Raw genomic sequence first — 6,139 nt, forward strand, 5'->3', positions numbered from 1 at the left:
TATGACAACTCAGTTTCTAGTCAACTGTAGAAAGAGAAATAATCTTATGAGAATAGGCTTGAAGGTAGAAAGCCACTATACTATTTAATATACAAGTCATACTTTTGGAGGAGAATACACTCGGTATCAAAAGAATTATAGTGGGCAGGGCAGTATCGAGTTTCACTTCCTTCTTCTTCAGTCATAATTTTAGAGGAGTGCCACGCTAAGCCATAAAACCAGAATTACACACTAAATTGTACCCATAGGCTTGGGTATGATTTCAGGGGGTTTTGGAGTGACTGTAAATATTTTTATTGACCTTAAGTGGACAAATTGTACATTCCTTTTTTTGCTTTCCAAATGTATACCATGGAAATTGCCCCCATTCAGAAAAGTTGATAGAACAGTTCAGTGAACACCCATATACCATCCTCTTAGATTCAACAATGGTTAATATTTTGCCATATTTGCCTTTTCTTTCTCTGGTCATTATATGTAAATAATTGAAAGTAAGATGTAGCTATCATGACATTTTACTCCTAAATACAAGCTTGACACCTGTCATGCCATCAGAAAGTAAGAATTCTTGGTCAAGTCAAGTCTTACTTAGAAAAGGGTGGGCAATATGAATGGCCAGCGTAACTTCCGGGAATGGAGGTTTCCAGTACTTAGCTAATTCTCACACTAATTCTCTAATACTTGGTGTCATTTTACAGAGCAGGCATATAAATTTCAATCTTGGTAGTTCCTATTTCACCAATTTCAAAAGAGACAAAGCAAATCCATTTTAATTCTGCACTTTCATGTCCATTTTATTCATTGTTTACTTCAAAAACCTATCTTTATTACAATGTCCTCTTGCACACAATAGAAGAAGATAGAACTTGCTTTCTTCCTCCCAACATAATAAGCGCTAGAGTTATTTTGCAACATGTATTTGGGGCTATTAAGGAGAGAGTTAAGATCTTTCATTATTTTACCTGTGACTTGAATCATAATAAAATGCTCACTTTCCAAGGTGGAAGATGTTAAACACCACATTAACACTTACTGATGATTACAAGGCATTACTATAGCACATTATAATAATGGCTATCTCCAGAAAAATAACTATATTCCTTTAATGCACTCATAATATCTTCACAATTTTTAACTGCTATTTTGTTCCCAAACCATCTTGTACACAAATACAGAACTCAGTGCCAGTTTATCAGTGGCTAGAATACCGAAGAGAGAAATTATTCATTAGGAAGCTACAGATGTCCTATCTTTGTTTCAGAACACACCAGAGAATTTAATTCCATGTTCTAAAAAAAAAAAAAACTTGACAGACAGATGGGACATGAACTTAATGAACCAGCTACAGAACAACACTCTCTAATGTGTCCAACCCCTCTCTGGCACTTTCTTTTCTTTCTATCAACCTCTAATTCTTCCCAACAGGTCAACATGTGGCACCCATGACAAATCCTCAACAATAATGGTCTAAAACTGGATACCAGCCATTGTAGTTGGACAATAATGATGTATGAAACAGAGTAAAACTAGCTGTTTCAGGTAAAAACTAGTTTGGCAAGTGGGAACTTGGCTCTGCCTTGTATGTCTTGTTGAGCCAGACATTCTAGTCCAGGGGTTCTCAAAGTTTAGGGTGTCTGAGGATTACTGAGTGCCTGTCAACATGCTGATTCCTGATTCCTTAGTCCTAATCCTAGAGAATTTGACTTGGCAGATCTGGAATGAGGCCCAGGAATCTTCTTTCTATTTGGTTCCCTGGGTGATTCTGTTGCAGGCTACCATGGAACGTGCTTTTGACCTATACAGTTTCCAGCGCCTAAGATGCCAAGATGGTGGGTCATTGCTAAGTCTGATCCATTATGTGTGAACTGATTTAATGCTTATGTTTGCTGGTGGATCAGTGATAATGGTCTCCATTCCATCCAAGGTCAGTCACTGGTAAGAAGGAACAAGGGACCCATATCCTGCAACTAAGAATCACTGTGTGGGCTGACTCTGAAATGGATACTTTCTCCTGTCAGCCTTGAAACAAACTTACATGACAGGACACCTGCCTAACAGAACAGTTGATTCTTGAACAACATGGATTTGAACCGCACGGGTCCACTTACATGCGGATTTTTTTCAATAGTGAATACTACAGTACTACATGATCCGTGATTGGTTGAATCCATGGGTATGGAACGGTGGATGCAGAGGAACCACCAATAAAGAGGGCCAACTATAAATTATACTTGGATTTTTGACTGTGCAGAAGGTTGGTGCCACTAACCCCCTCATTGTTCAGGGGTCAACTGCTGTGTGTGTGTGTGTGTGTGTGTGTGTGTGTGTGTGTGTGCGCACACGCACGCATGCACCCACAGCTATTGGACCCAAGATTAGTCTTTCACGGGTTTACACCACACTCTTGATACAGTTCTGCTATAATGTGACAAATACCTTCATAAAAATCACCATGCTATGCACAATACTGCAATAAAAACCACAGGGCTTTTGGGAAAAGATGAGCTTAGGGAGACAACACTCCAAAGCTTCACCAGCGACACATTAAAAAAAAGGATACAAGAACCTAATAAAAATGGTAGCATAGTTTTACACATGTTAAATGGTTAAGAAATTCGTAAGTAACTTCTTTTCTGGCTGGAACCATGGAGGGTATAGAATAGAAGAAAAAGAAGGTTCCCTCTATGCCAGAAGCCACTAAAAAAAAAAGCAATGGAATTTTCTAGAGCTTAAGACAAAGCACCTGAGAAAGAAGGTTGCCCAAAAGATGCTTCAAATGGCAAGGAGGAAGCTTATCTATTAAAAAAAGCTAAGTAACACAATAAGGAAAATAGGCAGATGTACAGAAGTGAGATTTGACTGGCAAAGATGGCAAGAAAATCGGGCAACTTCCATGTAACTATAGAACCCAAATAAGCATTTGCCTTTAGGATCAGAGGTATCAAGGGTGTGAGCCCAAAGATCTGAAAAGTGTTGCATCTTTCACCTTCGTAAGCCCTTCAGTGGAAGCTTTGTTAAGCTCAAAAAGGCTCAGTTAACATGCTGAGGGTTGTGGAGCCATATACTGCATGGGGTACTTCAAATTGACATCAGTAGAAGAATTGATCCACAGGCATGGTATTAGCAAGATCAACAAGAAGCTAATTGTCGTGACAGGTAACACTTTGACTGCTTGATCACTTGTAAATAAGGCATCATCTGCATGGGGGATCATGAGAACTATACTGTTGGAAAATGCGTCAAGGAGCAAAAACTTCCTGTGGCTTTCAAATGATCTTCACAAAGTGGAATGAAGAGGAAGCCCATGCATTGTGTAGGAGGAGATGCTGGCAACAAGGAAGACCAGATCAACAGGCTTCTTAGAAAGATAAACTATAGTGCCTCCCAAGATTGTTTTTATAATCTGGTCAGTTAATAAACAATGACCACTTTCAAGCTGAAAAAAAAAAGGAAATTTCACAAATAATATGATAAAAACGGCACTTTACCTTAAATTTTTAAAAATTTTTTAACAGTTTTTTATTGGGTTATAGTCACTTTACAATGTTGTGTCAATTTCCAGTGTAGAGCACAATTTTTCAGTTATACATGAACATACATATATTCATTGTTGCATTTTTTTTCACTGTGAGATACCACAAGAAGGGACAGACTGGGAGTTTGCAATTTGTAGAAACTGACAGGCATATATGTAGAATAGATAAACAAGATTATACTGTATAGCAAAGGGAAATATATACCTAAAAAAGATTTGACATTTGTTTTGAGGAAGTAGGCATTGGAAGGGCTGCAGCTTGTAATTCACTGTACAGTGGTAGGAAGGTAAGTAATCTAAAATCAGTGGAAAATTTGTAACATCAGATGTGGATGGGCACGACTCAAAACGCACACAGTAAACTGAGGTAGCTGGCAGATATCTGAGGGTAGTGTGTGTCTGTATTTTATGTATTCCCAGGCAGCTCGGTTCAGGTAAATGGCTTTCTACTTTCACCTAGTGTTTCTCACTCATAAGATCACTCAAAGGCTAAGACAAATTTCCATTATATTCATGTTGTTTCCTAATATATCAATCACATTGGAACAAATTTGTGTGTTTTCAAAACAAGCATTATAGCAGAACTAACTGTACCTGTGAGAAATTTACATCAGAAATAATGGTTTCAGGTTGCCTAGACTCAGGGTAGCCAGGGGAGCTTTATGGCCCTACCAGGAGTATTGTCTGTCTATAGGGGTTTGGGGACTAGAAATATGAAGGTAAAGGTAGTGGTGTTCCCTTCTAGCTTCTGGGCCATCTCCATGGCCATGAAGGAACTCAGCATCTCATAGGTGTTATCTTACTCTATATTTTCAGACTAACCTAGATTAACAATTACTAAAGGGTTTAGGTCAGCTATATAGAAAAACAGACAGCATTAGCGTAAGCTTCAGAGGACTCACATTTTATCCTTAGCTCTGCAAGCTGTGTGGCCTAAGGCAAGTCCCTTTATTTCTCTTTGATACATTTCCTCATCTGTGAAATAAAGCAACTGAACTGTATTTCATCTCTCAAAGATCCCTCCTGGCTCCAATATCATGTTGAGGCCTTCTATGTTGATTAAATGCAGAGAAAATGGACACTTTTCAACTTCTTCAAAACTCTCCACGTGGTTCAGCAATATTTTTTCTCATCCCAGGTTGCCTTCCTTGGTCATTTCCCAAAGGGAAAATTCCAAATTGTTATTACCCTCAAGCTCTGTCTCCACCAACAGATGGAAATTTACTGAGGCAGATCAAATTTGAGCTCATAAAGCTCCTTTATTTATTTTGTTAACAGCTTTATTGAAGTAAAATTGACATACAATAAGCTGTACATATTTAAAGAATTCAGTTTGATATGTTTTGACATATGCATGCAGCCATGAAACTATCACTACCATCAAGATAATGAATATATCCAACACCCTCAAAGATTTCCTTGAGTCCCTTGTAAACTCTCCCTCCTTTCTCTTTATCCTCCTTCCTCCCCATGCCCAGGCAACCATCGGTCTGCTTTCTGTCGTTATAGACTAATGCATATTTTCTATAGAATGTTATATAAATGGAATCATCAGTATGTACTGTTGTTTTGTCTGACTTCTTTCATTCAGTGTAACTATTTTGAGATCCATCTATGTCCCTTTTGGTAATAAAAAGGAGTAATAAAAAGCAGCTAGGTAATAGTCTATCATATGGATAGATCACAATTTGTTTATCCACCCACCTGTTGATGGACATTTGGGTTGTTATCAGGTTTTAACCATTACAAATAAAGCTGCTATAAATATTTTTCAACAAGTCTTTGTATGGACATATGTTTTCATTTCTCTTGGGTAAACACTTAAGAGTCAAATGGCTGGGTCACATATGGCAAGTGTATATTTAACTTTTTTTAGAAACCACTCAACTGTTTTCCAAAATTGTTATACCATTTTACATTCCTATCCACACTATGAAAATTCCAGTTCTTCTGTATCCTTGCCAAAACTTAGTACGGTCACTATTTTTAATTTTTGCTATTCTAATAGGTATGTAGCGATCTCTTATTGTGGTTTCAATTTGTATTTCTCCAATGACCAACAATGTTGAGCATCTTTTCATGTGATTATTTTCCATCTGTGTATCTTCTTTAGGGAATGTCTGTTCAAATACTTTGCCCAACTTTAAAAATTGGGTTGTTTTCTATTTACTGAGTTTTCTTAAATTGTGGTAAAATACACATACCATAAAATTTGCCATCTATACTATGTTTATGTGTACAATTCAATGGCGTCAGGTAGTTTCACATTGTTGTGCTACTATCACCACTATCCATCTCCAGAACTCTTTCATCTTGAAAAACAGTGACTCTGTAGCTATTAAACAATAATTGCCCTTCTCCCCAACTCCAGCTCTGGAAATCCCCATTCTACTTTCTTTTCCTCTATACATTTGCCTACTCTTAAGTATCTCATATGAATGAAATCATGTGGTATTCATACTTTTGTGACTGGCTTATTTCACTTGGCATAATTGTCTCAAGATTGATTCACATTGTAACATATGTCACGATTTCCCTTTTTTTTAAATTGGAGGTACTGGGGATTGAACCCAGGACCTCCAGCATGCTAAGCATGTGCTCTAC

General features: G+C 37.6%; 1 pseudogene; it reads left to right on the forward strand.

Annotated features, from left to right (window-relative positions):
- Nucleotides 1–2,645: 2,645 nt before the first annotated feature.
- Nucleotides 2,646–3,415, forward strand: LOC102539589 (large ribosomal subunit protein uL30 pseudogene; annotated as a pseudogene).
- The last annotated feature ends 2,724 nt before the right edge of the window (nt 3,416–6,139 follow it).

The sequence above is a fragment of the Vicugna pacos genome, chromosome 3 (genome assembly GCF_048564905.1).
Source record: "Vicugna pacos chromosome 3, VicPac4, whole genome shotgun sequence".
In the NCBI taxonomy this organism is placed as follows: Eukaryota; Metazoa; Chordata; class Mammalia; order Artiodactyla; family Camelidae; genus Vicugna; species Vicugna pacos.